This window comes from Peromyscus leucopus, chromosome 11 (assembly GCF_004664715.2).
Source record: "Peromyscus leucopus breed LL Stock chromosome 11, UCI_PerLeu_2.1, whole genome shotgun sequence".
NCBI classification, from domain to species: Eukaryota; Metazoa; Chordata; class Mammalia; order Rodentia; family Cricetidae; genus Peromyscus; species Peromyscus leucopus.
Genome location: NC_051072.1, coordinates 25501136 through 25524760, shown reverse-complemented (window position 1 = coordinate 25524760; position 23625 = coordinate 25501136). Strand labels below are relative to the sequence as shown.

Genomic DNA, 23625 nt, shown 5'->3' with positions numbered 1-23625 from the left:
TACCTTATCAGTAACAATGGTCAGGATAACCAGAAAGATCAACTCTGAAAAGATAATCAGTATTGCTCGCGCGCTATACACAAATATAAATAGGGCTGAGAAAGAAGTCAGAGAAACCATCACCCTAACTGTCTTCTCAATATGCCATACGATCACATATAAAATTATCCTTTGGGACTCATACACTCTAAACAAGTGAAGGAGAGCAGTTTTTGATCAAGCAACCTTTAAATTCTCTACAGACAAAGAAAATCTGAAGAAGATATCAGAAAGGCATCTCCCATGCTCAATGCGACTAGGTAGCGATGCAGCACTGCTCCCTGAACGGGTGGCCCCCCAGGATAAGGATCATAGTAACTAAATGGCAACTCCCTTCACCAATAAAGACATCTAACAAGATTGCAACCCTAGCAAAATGACGACACCCATCAAATCCCAACACAATTCTTCACCAGAGACTTGGAAAAGAAAAAATACTCAACTTTATTATGACGAAAAAGACCAAAATACCCAGGATCGAGTTAAAGAATCTAAATTCCGACTAAAGCAACCACTTGGAAGGCACTCAAGCTCATTTCCCTCGGACCTCAATCAGCTCTATACTATAGAGCTATTACGTTATAACCAACCAGCTTTGGTTACTGGGCTTTATGATGAGGACTCTCCTAGAACCATTAGTTTGGATTTCTATAATCCGGACATATGAAAGCGAGACGACAACTGAAATCGAAACTCTGAAATGACCCCGGACACAACTCTTCTAAAGACAACATTTTGTAATCCCACTGATTCTAGGGCATAATGAACAGCTCTCCCTGCGTATTTCAGTTGACAAATGCAGCGCCAGATATATAAAACTATACATGGACAAAGAAAGTATCTTCAACAAATGGTGCGCTGGCATAACTGGATGTCAATATGTAAAAGATTACAAATAGTACCCATATCTGTCACCATGCACAAAACTCAAGTCCAAGTGGATCAAAGACCTAAACATAAATCCAGTTACACTTAAACTTAATAGAAATAAGAAAAGCACTCGAGCAACTCATTTGAACGCATGCACCGGAGACCATTTCCTAAATAAAACCCGACAGCACAGACCCTGAGCACAACCATTATAAATGGGACCTCTCGAAACTGAGAAGCTTTTGCAGGGCAAAAAGACACAGTCAATAAGACAAAAAAAACAGCCAACAGATTGGGAAAAGATCTTCACCAACCCCACATCTGACAGAGGATTGATCTCCACAATATATAAAGAACTCAAGAAACTAGACATCAAAGCACTGAACAGTCCAATTAAAAAATGGGACTAAAGAGCTAAACAGAGAATTCAACAAACAAGAAACTACAAATGGCTGAAAGACATTAAAGAAATGCTCAACATCCTTAATCATCAGAGAAATGCAAATCAAAACGACTCTGAGATACCACCTTACACCTGTTAGAATGGCTACGATCCAAAAACACCAATGACAACCAATGTTGGAGAGGATGTGGAGCAAAGGGAACACTCCTCCACTGTTGGTGGGAATGTAAACTTGTACAAACCACTGTGGAAATCCAGTATGGCGGTTTCTCAGAAAATTAGGAATCGAACTACCTCAAGACCCAGCCATCCCACTCTTGGGCATCTTACCCAAGGAATGCTGATTTATACCATAAAGATACATGCTCAGCTATGTTCATAGCAGCACTATTTGTAATAGCCAGAACGTGGAAACAACCTAGATGCCCATCAACGGAAGAATGGATGAAAAAAATGTGGTACATATACACAATGGAGTACTACTCAGCAGAGAAAAACAATGAAAGCATGAAATTTGCAGGCAAATGGATGGAACTAGAAAAAATCATCCTGAGTGAAGGTAACCCAAACCCAGAAAGACAGTTATGGTATGTACTCACTCATTGGTGGATTCTAGATATAAAATAAAGAACAATCAGACCACAACCATAGAACCATAGAGGCTATATATATTAGCATGGAGGTCCCTAGGACGACTGTGGCATATAATAAATTTTCAGTTTTACTCAATTATTGAAAAAAAAATAGCCAAATGAATGGAAACACATGAACTATGAACCAAAGGCTGAGGGGCTCCCAGCTGGATCAGGCCCTCTGAATAGGTGAGACAGTTGATTGGCTTGATCAGTTTGGGAGGCATCTAGGCAGTGGGACCAAGTCCTGTGCTCATTGCATGAGTTGGCTGTCTGAAACCTGAACTTATGCAGGGACACTTGGCTTAGTCTGGGAGGAAGGGACTGGACCTCCCTGGACTGAGTCTACCAAGTTGATCACAGTCCTCGGGGGAGGACTTGTCCTGGAGGAGGTGGGAATGGAGGGTGGGCTGGGGTAAGGGGAGGGCGTGGGAGGGGGGAGAATAGGGGAACCCATGGCTGATATGTAAAACTGAATGATATTGTAAAATAAAAAATATATATCCCCCCCCAAAAAAAATAAGTGTAATGTGACGTCTACCAGCAAAGCTAATGCTCCCTTCTTTCCAGCCTTGAGATGCTAATATGCCACAAAAATTCTACTCGGTTTCCTGATGTACTTGATTCACTATTATTCATGCTACAGATTTCAGTTCATTAGAGGGTTATGAAAGCAGGTCAGTGGGCCATAAGCAGTATTTTTTAAAAATCAAGTCAAATGATATAATAATTTAAGGTTCTCGGTTCAGCAAGGGTGAGACACTACACATCCCCTCCCACAATACTTCATTTTTATTTTTAATTATGTGTATATGTGTGTGGTGTGTGCATGTATGTGTGTGTGCATGTGTGCACGTGTGTGTGCATGTGTGTGTGTGTGTGTGTGTGTGTGTGTGTGTGTATGTGTGTATGTGTAGACCAGAAGCAGGTGTTCATTAACCTCTCTTGGATTCATAACTCACACTTAGAGTCCAGAATTAAACTGCACAGTGTCTTCCACCTTACCATAGGGTTCCTGCTGGAGTGGATGAAGTTTGCAGAAGAACGCAATGTGTACTTTGAGTCGGGAAGTGTTCCTACACATACTGAGGGGGAAATGGAATCCCAGCACTTCTGGCTAAAGGAAGCAACTAAGGAAGCAGCTTAGAAAACCGAGATAGAAAGTCTGCACTTAGGACTCAGATGTGACAGACAGCCCCACTGCTCCAAAAAGGAGCCAGTGGAAGACGGATGGGAAGTTCAGGATCAGTTGATAAGAAGTGACGCCACTCTTGCATGTGGAGCCCAGCCATGCATACAAGTTGGGTTCTGCAACAGGTGAGGTCAGGACACACTAGAAGTATCTTAGTGACTGGAAGGTTTAGAGGCAGACATACAACCTGGTGGTGTCTTGGTACTTTTATTACTCAATCTTTTCCCCTAGCACTTATCATTGCAGACACATTACTTATGGAATAAGAATATATGCATTGATTTTATTTTTCACATCTTGGTGAAAGCAGATTCTCTCATGTATAAACTCCACGATGGCAGGAACACGGACTGTATTGCTTACTGCTAATACCCTGGCACCCAGAAATTGCCCAGCATTAAGCAGGCATTAAATACATAGCTTTAGAATTGTGTGAACGAGAGATCAAACAGGCAAAATAATCATTATAGACTCATAAACTAAATGCTATACTTTCTTCAGTAAAGTGATTTTAGGGTGACTTTAATTAACTGATGGTGATATGTGAAGAAAAGGTGATGATAGTCTGTGATTATTAGATTTTTTTAATCTTGTTTACAGCTGTTCTAGTGTATTATTTTCATTGTTTCAACACTTACTAAACATAACAATCTTTAGTATATTTTACCTTAAAAAAGAAAAAAAAAGACTTATGACTTCTATGTATCATTAAGACAAACTTGATGGTAAGCTTGCGATCTTTTTTTTTTTTTAATTAAAAGCTAAAATATAGATTTGTTGCCCTCTTCTGTTATGGCTGGGACTAGCTAAGCCTAGAAGAAATTCACCACAGGGCAATCTAATGGAATGACCCTATTAGTCCTTATTCAATTCAGGTTACTCTGATGCTCCCGGCTCTTCCTGCTCTGGAAGTCCATGAGCTATCGCCACCTGCTGGACGTCTTGCAAACTACCACCACCTGCTGGAGGACATCCTGGGGAAGTGGTGGTGGTGGTCCTATCCTAATGTTTGGGAGTCTCATGGTCCCCTACTGGCCTCTGCCATGCTTGGATGATCAAGTGACCAACGCTTTGATGGGAGAAGCGGTTTCCTGGGTCAAAATAGAGATACAATCAGATTTTCTTAATGTAGTCTGTGCTGGAGTTGAAGTTCAGTGATGGCGGACACTAGTCCACACTTAAGACAAGCAACAGACATAACCAGGCACTTTGGCCCATAATCCACTGTCTCAGTTTCCCAAAGAATTAGGAAACAGGATTTAGTAAAGGAAAACGGATTAGCTTACAGTTTGGCATGCTGAGCTGAGGGGGGAGTGACCTAATTTCCTCTGCACCAGGACTGTGGTCATCTATATCATAATTCACAGAAACTGATGAGAGAAAGGCCAGAACGTGTGTGAATTTTGCTATGAGAGATCTCAGTGGGTCTTCGCCTGGGGGATGGGGGGTTGGTACCTGGGCCTCAGAACATTGTCTCTCTTTGACACAGCGTCAACTTTCTGTTCAAGTTCTGAGCAAAGAAAATGTCCTGAAGACCCTTCCCCAACCCCTTTCTTCGGTTTTTCTTAAGTATGCACAAAGTAGTGGGCCTCATTATGTGTATTCTTTCTTTTTCCTGGTCCCGTTCTCCACTCCTGCTCCTTCCTGCTAGTCCTCTCTCTTCTGCTTTCATGCCACGTGTTGACATGTGACAAAGTACCTCACAGAGGCAACCCAAGGAAGGAAGGAAGGACTTTTTGCTCCTATTTTGGGGTAACACTGTGGTAGAAAAGCAATGGTAGCAGGAACTTGAAGCAGCTTGTTACATTGAACCACAGACCGAAAGCAGAGCAATAAAATGCTGGTGCCCAAGTTGCTCTCTCTCTCTCTCTCTCTCTCTCTCTCTCTCATATTTTAGGCATATAAGTGCTTTGCCTGCTGTATGTAAGTGCAATAAATGCATACCCAGTGCTGGAAGAGACCAGAAAAGGACATCAGATCCCCTGGAACTGGAGTAACAGACAGCTGTGGGTACTGGGAATCGAACCTGGGTCCTCTGAAAGAGCATCCAGTGCTCTTAACCACCTAGCCATCTCTCCTGTCCCTGTTTTCTCCTTTTGATTCAGTTCAGGACCTCAACCTATAGAACAGCACATTTAGGGTGGGTCTTTGTAGTGGACAGCTGTTCTGTCTATGACCTTGAAGCACTGCCCCTAGAGATGTAGCAGGCAACTGTCCTACCTGCCTATGACCTTGAAGTACCTGCCCCTGGGGCATGGCTCAAGGCGACCCTTAAGACCTGAGACACAGTTAAGCTACTCTTTTCTCTCCCTCTTATGTTTGGGTGCTGAGACAGACCAGGCAGAAGAACAGTGTGGGACTGTAACTCGGCTTTCCAGGAGCCTGCGGTAAATCTCCCATGCTATAGTGAGCTTTTCTTTCTAATACATTTCTTTACCCTTTAAGCAGACTTCATGGATTTCTTGTAATAGATCTTCCCATGTCAATTAGCCTAATCTAGAAAATCTTTCACAGACATACCCAAAGGTTTGTGTCTTTGGCGATTCTGGATCCTGTCAAGTAGACAATATTAATCATCACACATACATTCATTTATCTTGCCCCTCCCCATAACATCTCCTCTACCTCTTCATGGCCCTCTTCTAGTTTTACACACAACATACCTCACATATATGACCACCTCATGTAAATGGATTAAAATTTACTAGCTCTTCTTGTGGTCATAGGTTTGGAGCTTGGTGGATTCTGTAGCTAGAGTTTTCCTGCCTGGCCCACAGTCAGGACAAATCTCTCTCACCCGCCAGTCCCATAGCTGCTCAGACCCAACCAAGTAAACACAGAGACTTCTATTGGTTACAAACTGTAAGGCTGTGGCAGGCTTCTTGCTAACTGTTCTTATAGCTCAAATTAATCCATTTCCACAAATCTATACCCTGCCACAAGGCTCGTGGCTTACTGGCATCTTCACATGCAGCTTGTCATGGTGGAGGCTGGCAGTGTCTCTGACTCAGCCTTTCACTTCCCAGAATTCTTCTCCTCCTTGTCCCGCCTATACTTCCTCCTGCCTGACTACTGGCCAATCAGTGTTTTATTTACTAACCAATCAGAGCAACACATTTGCCATACAGAACATCCCACAGCAGGATTCACCAGCGAGCACACAGCTGAAGATAATGACTTCCTCCCTCTTAGCATCTATTAGTAGCCAATAGCTCAGCATGAAGGAGTATGGCCTCATGAATGCCTTCCCCATCCATGAGCATTGACAGGGCCAAATGTGAGCGGGACCAGTGTAGTTACCTCAGCTGCTGTGCATTGTGAGTGCAATGGCTGTTGTACCGAGAATATAGCATTTTGCAGTCCTTCTGCCTCTCTGCCAGTTCTTACATTCATCCCGCCCCCTCCCATGATGTTTCCTGAGCTTTACAGGAAGTGATAGTAATTTCTTGTTTAGGGCTCAACACTTACCAGTCACTCATTCTCAGCACCTTGAGCAGTTGTGTGTCTTTGTACCCAACACCACTTACTGCAAAGAAGAGTTTCTCTGGTTAAGGTTGAGACTAGTGCTTGGATGTGGGTATAAATAAAGAAATTTAGAAGGCAGTTCGATGCTCTGCTGATTTAACTAAACAGTAATAAGTTTCTCTCCAAGGTCTATGAATGTTTTTGACTGGGTTGACAGTATCAGATACAGGTTTCCTCCTCTTCAAAGGGTCTTAAATCCAAGCATAAAGTAGTTGGTTACTTCCATAATAGCTGTGCCACTATTACACAAGTAGACACATGGAGTTTCAGCATCATAGAATGAGTTTGGTAGTATTCCTTTCCTTTTTATTTTGTAGAACAGTTTGAAAAGTGGTAGTGTTGGCTCTTTAGCATTTCTTTAAAAGTTTGGGGAAATTCAGCAGTGAATCTGCCTGGTTTTGGGCCTTTTTTTGTGGTTGACTTTTAATTATTGCTTTAGTATTGTTGCTTACTATGGGTTTAAGTTGTTTACTTCTTCTTGGCATACTTTTGGTAGGTATATATTTTGAAAACTATGTTTATCATTGATTTTCCAGCTTTTGGGAATGTAAGATTTCTAGATATTCCCTAATGAATCTCTGCATTTCACTGGAGTTGCATGTAATATTTCCCCCTTTCATTCCTATTTTTATCATTTCTGGTGTTTTCTCCCTTTCTTGTGATTTGTTTGGTGAGGGGCTTTCTAATTCTATTTAACTTTCAAAGAACCAAAGCTTTGATAGATCATGTATCTTGTCCTTTTAATCTCTATTTCATAAAATTATGCTCTAATCTTTGTTATTGCTTGTTTTGTACTGCCTTTGGGTCTGGCTTCTCATTTTTACAGAAACTTGACATGAATTATTAGGTTATTTACCCGAGACTGTTCTAATTCTATGTAATGTAAACACTTATAGCCACACACTTTTCTCCTAAAATAACTTCAGTTACATCCCAGAAGTTCAGCAAGTTATATTTTCATTTTCATTTGATTCCATGGATTAAGATGTTTTCTCATTGGTTCTTTAGTGACCCACTATTCATTCAAAAAATACATTGTTCTACCTTTAAGTGTCTTTGTGGTTTCTGTACTTTTTCTTGCTGTTTGTTTCAAGTGTTATGATCAGATTAAAAATACACAAATTGTTTCTATTTCTTTATACTCATTAAGTCTCACTTTATAATTTATTTTAAAGGAGATTCTATGGACCACTGAGAGGAAAGTGTTCTCTGGATTTATTGAGTAGAGTGTTTTGTGGATAGCTGTTAAATTCAGTTGATCTATGATGTAGTTAAACTCTGAATTTTCTTTACTGATTTTCAGTTGAAAGACCTTCGAAAGACTGGAGTGGATACTGAAGTCTCCCACTATTATTGTATCAGTACTTATCTAACTTTCATGTCTTTTAGTGTTTATTAAATTATTAAATTAGGAGCCTCAATATTTGTTGAACAAATATTATATCTCCTTGATTTATTCTTTTCATTTAAAACAATTATTTATGCATTTTTACATGCCAACCACAGATCCTCCTCTCATCCCTCCTCCCGCTTCCCACAAGCCTCCTTCCCCCAACCCTCCCATCCTCTCCTCCAAAAGGGTAAGGACTCCCATGGGAAGTCAGCAAAGCCTGGTACATTCAGTTGAGGTAGGACCAAGCCCCTCCCCACTGCATCAAGGTTGAGCAAGGAGTTCCACCATAGACAATGGGCTCCAGAGAGCCACCTCATGCACCAGGGATAGATTCTGATCCCACTGCCAGAGGCCCCTCAAACAGACCAAGCTACACAACTGTCTCCCACATGCAGAGGGCCTAGTCTGGTCCCATGCAGGTTCCACAGATGTCAATCCAAAGTGCGTGAGTTACTATGAGCTTGGTTCAGTTGTCTCTGTAGATTTCCCCATCATGATGCAGAATTCTACCAGAATTTCAAGAACAGCTAATACCAATACTCATCAAATTGTTCCACACAATAGAAACAGAAGGAACATTGCCAAACTCTTTCTATGAGGCTACAGTTACCCTGATACCCAAACCACACAAAGATGCAACAAAGAAAGAGAATTATAGACCAATCTCCCTCATGAACTTTGATGCAAAAATACTCAATAAAATACTGCCAAACCGAATCCAAGAACACATAAAAAAAATCATCCACCATGATCAAGTAGGCTTCATCCCTGAGATGCAGGGATGGTTCAATATACAAAAATCTGTCAATGTAATCCATCATATAAACAAACTGAAAGAAAAAAAACATGATCATCTCATTAGATGCTGAAAAAGCCTTTGGCAAAATCCAACACCCCCTTCATGATAAAGGCCTTGGAGAGATCAGGAATACAAAGAACATATCTAAACATAATAAAGGCAATTTACAGCAAGCCAACATCCAACATCAAATTAAATGGAGAGAAACTCAAAGCGATTCCACTAAAATCGGGAACAAGACAAGACTGTCCACTCTCCCCATATCTATTCAGTATAGTACTCAAAGTTCTATCAAGAGCAATAAGACAACAAAAGGAGATCAAGAGGATAGAAATTGGAAAGGAAGAAGTCAAACTTTTGCTATTTGCAGATGATATGATAGTATACATAAGTGACCTCAAAAATTCTACCAGGGAACTCCTACAGCTGTTAAACACCTTCAGTAATATTGCAGAATACAAGATTAACTCAAAAAAATCAGTAGCACTCCTATATACAAATGATAAACAGACCAAGAAAAAAATCAGAGAAACATCATCCTTTACAATAATCACAAATAATATAAAATACCTTGGGGTAACTCTAACCAAGCAAGTAAAAGACCTGTATGGCAAGAACTTTAAGTCTTTGAAGAAAGAAATTGAAGAGGATATCAGAAAATGGAAAGATCTCCCATGCTCATGGATAGGTAGAACAAACATAATAAAAATGGCAGTCTTATTGAAAGCAATTTACAGATTCAATCAATCCTCATCAGAATCCCAACACAATTCTTTATAGACCTCAAAAGAACAATCCTCAGATTCTTATGGAAAAACAAAACCCGAGGATTTGTTTCTTATTAAGATGTAGTAATCTTCTTTATCTCTTCTGACTGATTTGATTTGAAATCTACTGTATCAGATATCAGAATAGCTATAGCCAGTTTCCAGTTTCCATTTGCTTGGTAAATTGATTTTCATGATTTGACTCTCCATTTGTGGGCATCTTTGCCAGTGAGGTGTGATGTTGAAGACAACAGATAGTTGGATCTTGTGTGGTTTCTTTTCTTCTCTTTTTTTGATATTATAATGTATTTACAACATTTCTCCTTTCCCTCCCACCAAACAGTCCCATATACATCTCTCCACACTCCTTCAAATCATGGCCTCTTTTTTCATTGTTCTTGCTTGCATATATGTATACATATATAGTCCTACCAGAGAGTCGTAGAGTTTGCTGTGAGATTGTGTCTCCTAGTAATATCATCAGCCACACTCCTAAATTCACATCAACATGGCTGCCCCAAATGAGTTGAACAAGAACACCAAAGAACATGCCAAGGTGGACAGATCTTGCTTTTTAACTGAGTCAGCCAATCTGTGTCTTTAAATGGTGAGTTGAAAATATTTGCATTTAAGGTTGTTTGTTGAGAAGGGTTTGCTATTTCCTATGCCGTTGTTATTGTTGGTCTGGTTGAGGAGATTATTGGTAGTTATGGTAGATATTTTCTTCTTCTACTACTAGTATTGGGGGTTGCTGGTTTACTGTGTGGAATATTGTCATAGTTAGCTTCAGTTGTCAACTTAACATGAACCTACTGTTGCCTGGGATGAGGGAACCTCAACTGTAGAATTGCCTCAACCAGACTGACCTGTGGCCATATCTGTGAGGCATTTTCATAACTGATAATTGATGTAGGAAATCCTAGCCCTCTGTGAGCAATAACGTCCCTGAGCATGGGGACCTAGGCTATATAAGAAGTCTGGCAGAGCATGGGCCACATGGTGTGGGTATCTAGGGAGGCCAGAGGAGGATTCTCTGAAATTGGAGTTGCAGTTGGTGGTGAGCTTCCTAATGTGGGTGCTGGGAACTGAACCCAGGTTCTGGAAGAACAGCAAGTGCTCTTAACCACTGAGCCATCTCTTTAGCTCCCTTATTTTATGTAAGTCTTTAGACTTTTGACTTGGGTTATGTTCTGCAGTATTATTCACGAGGTTGAGGCTGCCTGCAGTAACAGATACAAAGATTGATAGCAGTTCCAGTGTTAACTTGTAATAGCAATTAATTTCCTCAATGAGATTCAGAGACTAGGGGAAAATAAAAGTTTATAGTTCTTTAAAGATAAAAGTATCAATGATTAAATTGTTGAGTAAGAGGGAATGAGAAAGGGGAAAATAAAAAGTAAATAAGAAGAAAAATACATGGGTTCGAGGTATGAGAAACAGAGAAAATATTTTAAGAACAGATTCTTAAAAAAAAAAAAAAAAAAAGGACAGTCACAACAGATCGCTCAGGTAAGATACAAGCCGAAACAAAACAGTTAAACTATTAAAAGGACAAAACTTCTTTAAAGAAAAAATAAATTAAAAAATAATAAGAATTGATGAAATGAAATAGAATATAGAGCCCTAGTCAGTGTTTTTTTGTTTTTGTTTTTTTTTTCCTAGTTGGGTTGATGTAGGCTTCCTGCTTCCTCAATTGTCTCCCATAATTCCCTCTGCAGGTATGGGGGCAGATGCTAGTCTCCATAATCCAAACACGTCAGGTCAGTGTGTCCTCCTGCTAAAGGGATTTTTTTCTATTTCCCCCAGAATTCTGTTGTCTGAAACCTCACCTCTGGTTTTCAACATCACTTCTGGTACGCTGGAGATGGTTCTTTCTGTGGGTGAGGCTCTGAGGTGACATGGAAGGCCTGCCCATCTGTGTCACCTTTGTGTCTGGGTGGCCTCTTCCTGGCCCCACTCACTAGTGAAACCTCAGCAGTGCACTTCTCTTGCTCAGTAGTCATGTGTGGAGTGGCAGGGCTGACACCACCTTCAGCCATTCACTCCAGAATCCCTGTGGAGAATCTCAGCTTCAGGCTCCTGTGACCCTCTTCTCTCCCCGTCTACACAGCCTGTCCTGCAACAGCTATCTCTCTCTGGACATGGTGTATTAAGTTTCTGGGAACACTGATACCGCCTGGCCAGTCTTTCTCCTGCTTGCCATTCTTGTGGTTCCTGTATCCAGGAACGAACACAGCCTCCCTGATGGCTGCCACTGACCCCAGCTGGAGGAAGTAGTGTGGTTTGGCTTATTTGCAGAGAAAATCTGTATGTGGGTGTAGTTCTCTTCTTTTTGCCTTTTTCTCGTCATCATCTTTTTTCTCCATCTTGACTCTTCCCTTTTACCAAGTTGTGCAGGGGTGGCTTTTAATCCTCCAGATTATCTGGAAGGGACGACTCACTCATTTTTAAAAGAGAAAAGAGCCTCGGGGTCTTGAGGGATGTTAAGCTCACCAACCATTCCTGACCTGGAGGAGTTCCTCCTCTGTAGGTCCATTCCTTTGATAGGCGTTCAGGGCCAGCTTTTTGTATCTTTGCTGCAAGCTCAGATTCTTACATAACTGTTGAACACACTAACTTTGCAAGTGAAAACAATGTGATAGACAGATAGCTAAAGGGAGACTCTCACTTCATATTATCTCCTCTCCCATGGGTGCTTTAGCTGAGGTCACAGTGACGGTGCCACCCTAGAGAATGCCAGCAGTAGACCTGAACTTAACGGCACATCCTTAAGCAGATTACTTCATTTTTCCTTTGTGGAGGAAAAAAAGGGTTTTGGAGAGATGCCTCAGCAGTTAAAACACTTCCCATGTAATCGAGGAGCCCAAGTTTGGTCTCCCAGAGGCCAGATAAAATGATGAGTGGGTGTGGCAGCCTGTCTATAATTCTAACCTGGGAAGGAGATGACGGGGGATTCCTAGAGTAAACTGGCTAACAAGACTAGTCCTATTGGTGAGACCTAGGTTTCCTTGAGAGAGTCTGCCCCAAAGAATAAGATTGAAGACTGTTTAGAGACCATCCCCAACACACACCTTGGACCTCCATAGGCAAGCACGTTGTATGTCCACACACATGTGAACTGTATACTATGTGTACCACGCATGCATACATACCACACATATACATACATTTAAAAAAAAAAGAAGGTGGGGTGTTCAAAGGCACCAGCAAGAGATCTGATTTGGTTGCATTTGTAAAACAATCTAAACGCTCATCAACAGAGATCTCCTCAGACACATACAGTGGAGCTTCATAATGGAATATACCATCATTCACTCATTCATTTACTCATTCTTTCTTTCTTTCTTTCTTTCTTTCTTTCTTTCTTTCTTTCTTTCTTTCTTTCTTTCTTTCTTTCTTTCTTTCTTTCTCTCTCTGTCTCTCCTCCCTCCCTTCCTCCCTTCCTCCCTTTTCTTCTTCCTTCCCTTCCTCCCTTCCTCTCTCCCTCCCTCCCTCCTTCCCTCCCTCCCTCCCTCCATTTCTCTCTCTCTCTCTCTCTCTCTCTCTCTCTCTCTCTCTCTCTCTCTCTCTCTTTGATTTTTCAAGAGGGTTTCTCTGTGTTACAGCTCTAGCTTTCCTGGAACCCACTCTGTAGACCAGGCTGGCCTTGAACTCATAGAGATCTGTCTGCCTCTGCCTCCCCAAGAGCTGGGATTCAAGGCATGTGCCACCACTACCTGGCATCATTCTTAACTTAATGAGGCAGGCCTGTATTCTTTTATATTTCAGTATTTTTGTAGAAAAAGAAAAGTGTATGTTTTATGATCTCATCATTCAATTTAGAATTCTAGCAGACATTCTATACTAAAATGTTAATAACTCTCCTTAGATACTAAAGTTAGAGCAGATTTACAGTTTGATTTAAAAAAAATATTTAATGCTGCTGTTTGTTTATATTTAGGAACATGGAAGTTATTTCTGTTTTGGGATTAACATGTTGATTTTCTTAGCCTCATTCAAATGATTTTGCTAAAATCTAAGTGAAGACTTTGCATTTAGTTGGTCCAGTGCCTCCTAGAATCCTCATGTCTCCCCAAGAAACAGACAAGTTCAGTGGCTTCCAGTGGCCTCAAGACCCTAGTCAAGCCTTGCCAACCATCCCGGCCTATTTAGGTACTCCCTTGAACCATCCTTTCCAGAGCTATGATTGGTCTTCTTCCCTGAACCTTCCCTGGGGCCAGTCCTTAAGAAGAGAATCCCACTGACTAAGGGATCTACTGTGAAAAGCAATCGCCAGCTGGTTTCCATGCAGATCTGCCAGGGAGTGACCTTGAGAAGGCTGTGGCATTTACAGACCTGTTTCCTTGTGTACAAGGCAGAGGCCATCCCTCTCCAGCTCTGGGAGTACTAAAGCCTCAGTGCACAGAGGCCTGACTGTTCATCACTGCCTATGTGCAGGACAATATGCTAAATACACAGATAGATGACACATCTATGCCCTAACACACACACACACACACACACACACACACACACTTTGTACCCAATGTAACAGACACCAATCTGTATTCTATTTGATTACACCATTCCTTCTGGTGGTGGGTTCTTCTCTCTGTCCCCAGATCCTGTTCCACTGTGCCCTGTGCCCCAGGAGGCTAGCATGCCTGGCTTGCTGATGTATTCTGCTATCAGGGATCGCTAGCAGAAGAAGGAAAGAGGAAAAGGGTATTTATTTCCCATAATTTCTACCTGTGAGCCATTTGTGCCATTCTCACATGTTGTACATGGAAGCCATGGCTCTTGCAACATGTCTCTTCCTACCCGTCCTGATGTCAGCAAGTGTCCCCTCTTGGCTTTCTTATTGCCGTGCAAGCCTTTGCAAACAAGCTCTTCTTTAAGCTTGCTTCAAATTGCTCAATTGCCTCTCTCTCTCTATTTCCTGCTTAGGAGTCCGGTGACACCTAAGGTGTGTGTAACTATTTGTTTAGAATTCAGCTAATCATCAGACAAGGTCCATCACACATATTGTGCCCCTCCCACATGTCTGTCACTATGTCAGGCTTGTTCTATAGACCTCTAGGCTGTGTTAAACTGTGGCTGGAGAGCAGGAAGCCCAAATTAGTAATGCCAAAGAAATTATCTAGCAGTGAGACTAGAAGCCGATACCCACTGTGGCTGCCATGCAGCAGATAAAGCGTGCATTTAAAAAAGCTCACTACACACAAATAGCCCATAAAAGTCCCAATTACGGATGCTGTGGGTTGCATTGAGCTTTCCTGTTCAGTTCTGGCACACTTTCTCCACTAGAAATGCACTCTTCCTCCATAAACGGTGCCTACTTCTACCATTCTCTACATGTCCCTGTCCAATCTACACAAGAACCTGGGAAATCCTGGCAGGTGCCCACCAGACTGATATCGGTGATAGAATCATTCTGGTGGCCCTGGTCACTCATCAAGGAACCTAAGTGGAATTAGAACTCAGATGCTAAGAAGTGATTGATATGAATATGAGATCGACACTGCTCAATCAGGGCAGGGACCCCAGAGTAGCTGCTCTGACAATGACCTTGATGGAGGCCAGAGATGCCAAAGACAATTCTGCTTCCTGCTCCCTGTTGGCTCTTCTCCTAAATGCAATCTCTGCCTAAAGTCAAAATGTGACAAAGTGACGGACACCGAGAGGAGGCACCCAGTGTCGTGGTTTGTGTAGGAATGGTCCCCACAGACTCGTACATCTGAATGCTTGGTCACTAGGGGTGGCACTACAAGGAGGTGTGGCCTTGTTGGAGGAAGTGTGTCACTGGGGGTGGGCTTTGAGGTTTCGGAAGCTCAAGCCAGGCCCAGCGCCTCACTCTCTCTTCCTGCTGCCTGTAGATCAGATGTAGAAACTCTCAGCTACCTCTCCAGCACCACGTCTACCTGTGTGCCACCATGCTTCCTGCCATGCTGACAATGGACTAAACCTCTGAAACATAAGCCAGCCCCAGTTAAATGCTTTCCTTTAGGAAAGTTGCTGTGGTCATAGTGTCTCTTCACAGCAACTAAGACACGCAGACTTCTCCCTATTCCATTGTCAGTTTCTGCCAGAAGCCCTTTAAAAGACCTCCAGACTAGCAATCTGATAGGGAGACTGATAGATAGCATGCCTGAATCCGTGCCCTCCCCCAGTCCCTGCTATATGGGAGCTGCGTCTTCCTTCTTTCTCTTAAGCTCTTGCCCATGAATCTAATGAATTTATTTCTAAAACTCATCCTCTGTGGTTCACATATTTCCCACTTTCAGTTCGCAGGACAGGAACTAGGAGATCACTGACTCAGTGGAAGTCTGTGTGGCAGTGAGCATTCAGCATCTTAACTCCAAAGCTGAAGTCAGTCCAAGGGGAGCGGAATGCCCCCCCCCCCCCGTGGAACACAAAGACACCCCATATTTCCCACATCAACATGATCCCAACAGGAAATGGTGCTATGGTTAAAGCTGGAGCGTGGAGAACGCTTCGGCTTTGGGAAATCATATTTTCTTATCATTTGCTTTGGTTTGTCTTCTCTCTCTAGCTGGAGGGTAAAATATTGGTGCACTGATTATAAATAAATGTATGATAGCATGCACAAAGGCCTCCAAAGAGCAATTAATAGGTATCAGGTATTTAAACAGCAAAGTGAATCATTCCCTTCAAAGCCAATAAAGTTGGGCAAATGGGCGTAATTCAGATTTACATGAATCCAGGCATTAGCAAATCAATAGGGCGATTACTGCTGCTGGCACCTTGAATGTAAAATCACATTTGCAGTTATGTTTATGCGGAGATACACACTTAAAATGCAGGTTCGTCTGCACCAGGAGTGAAACCAGTGATTTGTTCCCTCTCCAGTCTCGGCTTCCATCTTCCATTCTAAAGATTTACAAATCCACGGAGCTCTAATTTACAGGCCTGCCCTGCATCCTGCAGAAAGGCCCTGCAGAAACAACTCCTCCACCCCACCCCCTTCATTTATTTCTCTTTCTTTTTCAAACCAGGCAGTGCAAACCCTCTCCTCTGCTGTTGGGCTGAGGTGCCCGGGTCTCTTATTTAGAAATATTCTTCAAAAATTAAATTGCAGAGCTCTGTCAGGGGAACAATTCCATTTGTATGTGCTAATTGGCTCCTTCCAAGCTCCACACAATTGCTACTTTTAAAAAAGGAACTTCCCAAATTTCCCAGAGACTATGAAACTTTGGGGGATCAATCCCAGAACTACAGTGAGGAGCTCAACAAATTAGTCCAGGACAAGGACATATCACCTCTGTTGTTTATGGACTGACAAGAGTTTTGGCATTTTTAGATAGAAGGGAAATTTTTTTAAAATAATAAATTTTTGATGATACATAAAACATCATAAGAAATTTAGATTTCAGTATCCATAAATTAACTTTTATTGGAGCATACTCATCCATATTATTTATCATATGTATGTATAGATACACATACACACACACACATCTTTATTCAGCAATAACTAAGTCTAAATCCTAAAATATTTACTAAATTGACCTTCAAAGAAAACTTTACTGATCCTTGTCTGAGTTCCTGGTTGACTTTGAAGAGATTTAAAGAAAAAAAACAACAACTAGAGTTACAACAGTATAATTCTGTGCTCTGTTAGGTTTTAATTCTCCTGGAGGATTTTTGTTTTGTTTTTGTTTTTTGAGACAGGACCTCTTGCCTCGGTTGGCCTAGAAATCCTTATGGAGGAAGGATGACCTTCAACTTCTAATCCTCATGCCTCTACCTCCTAAATGCTGGGATTACAAGCATGTGTCATCACACCATTAATGTGCTTCCTGGGAATTGTGGTGATATTTTTTTTGTGCTCTAACAAATAAAGCTTGCCTGGGGATCAGAGGACAAAGCCAGCCACTAGATTAAACATAGAAGTCAGGCAGTGGTAGCACATGCCTTTAATCCTAGCATTTAGAAGGCAGAGATTCATCCGGATCTCTGAGTTCATGACCATACTGGGAACAGAGCCAGGTGTGGTGGCATATACCTTTAATCCCAGTACTAGTTAATCATAGAGGGCTGGAAGTCTGTACAGACAGACAGAAAGTGACTGAGCTGGGCAGAAAGAGGAAGTGGTGTAGCTGGGCAGAGAGAGGAAGTAAGGTGGCAGGGCACAGATAGATATATAGGTATGAGTATCCAGGAAGTAGCTCTCTTGGGCTGAGGATTTCCTAGCAGTAAGAACTTGTGGCTGGCTTGTTCTATTTCTCTGATCTTTCACCTTTTACCCCAATATCTGGCTCCAGGTTTTTTTTTTTTCCACTAATAAGACTGTTTAGCAATTCATGTTACAGGGAAATCAAACTCAGGATTTTGTATATGCTACTCAAAACTCTTCCAACTAAGCTCTGTCCCCAGCTGCAGCCTAGGCTAGCCTTGAACTCCTGCTTCAACCTCTTTAGCAATTGCACCAATATGACCAGGAGCCTAAAGCTGCAGCATGGTATGGAGGCACAGGTTTTTATTGTTTTCAGTATATACAGTGCCTTGTACCCATGCACTTATAGCTGTCTGGTGTCCTTAATTGAAGTTTCTTAGACCTGGAAGACTTTCAGGGGATGACAACCTAGATGTACCTATTGCTTCACGTTCACCTGAAGACTCCTGAGGAACATCAAAGCGGAAAGACCACTCTCTCTGAATGCTTTTTTCCAGAAGGACTGCATCAGGCACCCCTCTCCAGGAAGTCCACAACCAGTGAAGATTAACTCGCCTACCACACAAAGGGTATACAGGCTTAGTGATCTCACTGGGTGTATGGGGTTCACGTTTTTTTTTTGGTGGTAGCCCCGTGCAGGTGGTAAGTCTGCAGACTTTTTCTCCTATTACTGTGTCTGCTGTCCATTTATCTCATAGACTCAGTTATGGAAACTTTAGAGGATAAAGGAGAGTCTACACGCCCATACCCACCAAAACCCACCCTAAGGATGCCAATGTTCCTAACTCATACAACTTCTTCCATTCCTCTACTTCTTGATCGAGAATTTTTTTTTTCTCTTGGACTTGGGTTTCTGAGTCCTGGAGCCCTGATGTTGATTTCATGCTCCATGGCTAGAGCTCAGGATATGGAGTCATAAAGGAAAAGCTACTAGACTCACTGAAGGTTCCTTCCAACACTTTCTATACCCTTCAGGAATCATGCATGGAGGAAACAACCATTAACCATTTACATTTTCCATCCCTTGAAGAATGAGCAGAAGGCATGATCTTCATTCCATGTGCATTTCCCCAAGACCATCCAGAGAATTAGAAATGACTACCTTCACCAGCCTTTACTGTATCTACTGAGCATAGAGACAAGGAAACTGAAGACAAGGGAATGTATGAGACCATGAGAGTCTACAGATCCCTCAAGACCAGAGTTATCTACCAGATTTTGTTTTTTTCCTTAAAGGACCACGGCTTGAAACACAGTTAAAAGCCCAAGATTGGCAAGGATTTTTCATATGCATTAGGCTATGGGGATTCTGGAAAGTGATGCCATGGATTTCAGAATAGTTTCTGATTGATTTCTACTGATCTTTAGAACATGTTCACCCCTGTTTCCATGTGCTTCCTGTTTGCACTCTTGCTACAGTCCATTTGAGGTACTGCTACCAAACAGAAAACTCTTGAGACTGGGGATAGGCCAAATCTGTTCTGTGGTCATATATGTAACATGTACCTGGGAACCTTAGCATCCTGAAGCCGGTTGCTGTGGAGATAGTTGGAAAGGTCAAAGTAAGGGTTCCAGTCTCAGAGCAAAAGTGAGCAAAAGCCAGAGTCATACACACACACTGAGCCATCAAAGATAGAAACAGACATCACAGACACCGGGAAGGATGGGGAGGATGTGGGAAGCCCTTGCTGTAGAAATCTGACTAATTGGAACCATGTGGCTCTGTCTCAGATCATTGGAAGAGGAAGGTCTAAAACTGTAGAAAAGCTTGGGTTGGGGAGATGGCAAAAATCCAAGCAAAGCATTTCTACAAAGTCTTTGAAGATCTGAGACCACGGTGAGACTTGTTAGGACCAGAAGCAAAGGTGAAAGAGCTTGTTCCGATGGTTAAGGAAGAGCAGAGCGGAGAACTGAGGCCTTGGTTTGGAATGGGATGTAAATATTCCTCCTTCCGTCCCATCAGCAAGGCTTCCTTTCCATCCCTAGTGCCTCAAATTTAAACTTACCGGGGCTGCTTTCACCATCCATTCCCTCTCTCCTCCCTTCTTCTTTTATCCTCTTTACTTTATCCTTATTTATGTCACACTGCAGTTCTGGAGGTTTCAATGTTTTTGCCTCGGGACTTTGCCATGGGGTGGGTGGCCCACTTTGGACCTGTGTGGTTTTCTAGATCACCCTTGCCTGCCCCTGCTTTGACATCAGCTGTACAGTTCAGCCTCCATAAGAGCTTCTTGGCTGGTTTAAGCCACACTCGCACATGAGCTCAAGTCAGCATCAACTAAGGCTCTCCAGCCCCAACAAGGAGCTTATTGTCAGGGGAGATACACATAATGAAATGTGTACAATAGTTCCAGACAGTGACATTGCTAGAGAGGAAATGAGGCAGGGGCATGGGGACAACAGAAGCCTAAAAGCAGAATAGAGAGAGCTGCCACAGCCACAGAAAGTTCTGAGGAAAGAGAGCTCCATGCAGAGGAAGCAGCAGTGCCAAAGGCCTGAGGCAGTAGGAAGAACATGACTATTGGCGGGAATAAAAAGAATACATCTATGGGGACTGCCCTGAGGACCCCAGATCCACTCCAGTAAAGAAATTATTGATTCTCTCATTGACTGTACTACAAGGATGGAACATTAGAAATTAAATGATTTGGGGTGGGGAGGCCATAGTCCATTCCTCAGGGAAGTTACATAACCTCGGGGTTGATTGTACATGTATTAGTTTTGCTTAAATCTTGTCTATGGAGAAAAGAATGAACACATGCACTTTATTTCTGTCCTGTCTACCTTCATGTCCTTTCTTTCCAGCCTCATGCTTCCTGGCTGAGCTAAGAATGGAGCTCAGTGGGATAGTCTCCAACAGATGGTTTGGGTGCACATCCTACAAGACCCCCAGCTTGCCACATCAACAAGTCATTTACGAGATCAAAGGTAAATTTTAATGCTGTTGGTGTTTCCCTTCTGGGATTTTAAAAAAAAAATACAGCAGGATGGGGATAAGAAGCCAGAGAAGAGGATTTTAGTCTTTTAAATTTTTATTTATTAATTTATGTTTTAATTTCCCATTTTCTCATGGAAACAACATGGGAAGTGAATTATGAGGAGTCTTCTATGAGAGGCCTGAGGTAAATGCAGAATAGTGTGTTGTCATTTAGAGTGACCGAAAGAACCCTGTTTCTCAAGATACTTAGAGTTGTAATAATTTTTTTCTTCCCATTCCATTTTGTGTTGGAATGAGGCAGAAGCAGATGAGGCATATGTGTGTTAAGGTACCACCTAAACCATGCTGTCTTCACTTTGGCTGAGCAGAGGCGGGGCCCTAGCCTCCCCTCACTATCTGCCAGATCCAAGAGCAGCTAAGACATCCCAGTTCTATACAATACTGTACAACTGTACTTACATGACATTCTCAAGACAAGAAACTGGAAGAAAAGAGATGCATGATGAACAGAGAAGTGGCTATCAGGGATTGGAATTGGAACACAGACTGTAAATATGACTATAAGGGGTACAGAGAAGGAGATTTGCAATAAAGAAATATTTCTGTTTTGTAAGGAAAGGAAAAAAGGAAAGAAACGCCAATGTTGGAAGCTGGATTCTGTGCCCCCAACACCTCCCTAGCCCTCAGATTCTACACAGACCCCCTACCCCATTGAATCATTGACCTTAACCCTCCTGTGCTAACAAAAAGATTCCATTCATCTGAATCGTACTCAATGAAGTAGCAGTCAGCAAATCCAACTTCGAATCCTGCCTTCCTCGTTATCAGTCTTGAGAAAACGTGCAGTCTTTCGAGATGCTGTTTTCCTCCATCTACAAGAAGTGGGTGGGTTTCCAGGAGGAATGAGTGGATTTCACACAAGTCAAGTGGGCAGCGCAAGGCTTGGCTCACAGCAGGCTTTCCAGTGCCAGTCTTAATACTTCAAATTCATTAAGACTCAGATAGTGCCACTTGGTAAGTATGTGGCTTTCATATGGGAAAAAAATGCGTTTGGAAGCAATATAGTTTAAAACCAATAAATTAAGACCAAAAATGTGCAGAAGAGAGGGTTTTCTAGGACAGTAGTGCAGCCAAGAGGCAAACAACCCAAGCATCACTTACAGCACGTTCTTAGGCTTCCGTGCCATGGCTCATCTAACGACATCTACTCCTGTTATCCTAATTTGAGCAAGCACGCATAGGCAGGAGCAGTGGATTTCTAATCACTTAAGAATACTTGTTAAAATAATGGGCTGGGGACAATCCTCAGTTGCTACACTGCTTGCTTTGCGTGAATGAAGCCCTGGGTTTCATATCCAGCTGGGCATGAACCGGGCACCGTGGGACACGCCTGCAATTCCAGCATTCAGGAAGGGGACCACGAGGTCAATGTCATCCTCAGCTACCTAGGGAACTGGAGGCTAGCCCAAACTATTTGAAATCGGGTCTCAAAACCAAACCAAAACAAACATCCCAAATCACAACAAAAACTCTCACAAAGAAAACTTTACTGAGGTTTGGGATTTTTTGTTTTATTGTTTGTTTGTTTGTTTGTTTGTTTGGTTTGGTTTTGTCATCCTTCTTCACACACAATTACTATGAAATTATAAAATTTTACTTTCCCTGAGAGTCAAAAATAGAATATAATGTTTCATATGTGTAAAGTATTTTTGCATCTCCCACCTTTTTTTTTTTCTTTTTGGTTTGTTTGCATTTCTCACCTTTTCCATTAAAAATAGGATCAAGAAATGGAGGCAAAAATGATCAGAATCTCAAAGACTGTATCAGTAATTCATTTAAGGAAAGAAAATCCTCAAGGGGTGCCCTACCCACTCACCTATCTGTTCCTTAAGCTAGTGCCCATTCCCACAACCAAGGTCAAGGTCAGCCTGAGCCACACACACATCATGTCTCTTCTTCAGTCTGTGGAGTAGGGGACACTGAGCACAGATGGACAGATGGAGCACAGATGGACAGATGAAGCAGAAGAGCCTCGTGCCAAGCACAGGGAGCTTACACACAAAGTGCCAGGGCGCATACACAAAGACAGCCTAGGTGTTGAGAAGTACAGTGAGCCCCTAGCTCATTGAAGATGACAGAAGACAACAGATTGAGCAAGAATGGAAGGAGGCCTGCCCTTGGAGTCAAGTCACTAGCATGGTTTGTGGCAGGAAGTGTCTTCATTTTAAGAGCCTGCTTGGGTAGCTTCTCCGTTCTGAAGAGGGGGAAGCAATACCTGGCCCTGTTGTTGTTGTTGTTGTGTGATTGGGAAATAGGAAGTCAGGGAGTAGTTTTAAGGGTGAGACCTCCCTGCACACTCCAACAATTCAACTTGAAGAATGGAAACCCAGCATCGAAGGCTGCAGGATAAATACTGTTTAGAAGAACACAAATCCCCAGGACTTGTGGACCCTAGTCGATCTCTTCCGGGAACTAGCATTAGCCTTGGAAGGCAGCTGTGTGGATGTTTTATGAGAGGGAGCAGGGGAAACTTACTCAGATCCTAACAACAAGAATAGGGCTTTGTGCAAGCCAATGGGAAACCAGCTACCCAGGGTAGGCTTCCTTCTTAGAGCCCCCCTCTTGGGTAAACAGGGCCTGCAGCAGCTGCAGGGCTCTTCTGGAAGAATTCACAGGCTGCACTGCAAAGACACAGAGCTTTCAAAGAAAAACATGCTTGTATCTCCCTTCTGAGACCTCACTACCCATGGTTCTAGGTTTATGTAAATGTGACCCCACTTCCAAAGCACAAAAGACTTTGATGCTGGCCTAGGCCGGGCTTGGCAAGCTTCCTGGAACCCTTCTAATGGAAGTACAGCTTTTGACATCATGTGACAGCTTGCTGAACCCCA

At 42.4% G+C, this 23625-nt stretch overlaps 1 protein-coding gene across 3 annotated transcripts in view; it reads right to left on the bottom strand.

Moving 5' to 3' along the window:
- Egflam (EGF like, fibronectin type III and laminin G domains) overlaps window positions 1–23625 on the bottom strand; it is a 181296-nt gene that overhangs the window by 65054 nt on the left and 92617 nt on the right. The gene's annotated exons all lie outside the window — the stretch shown is intronic.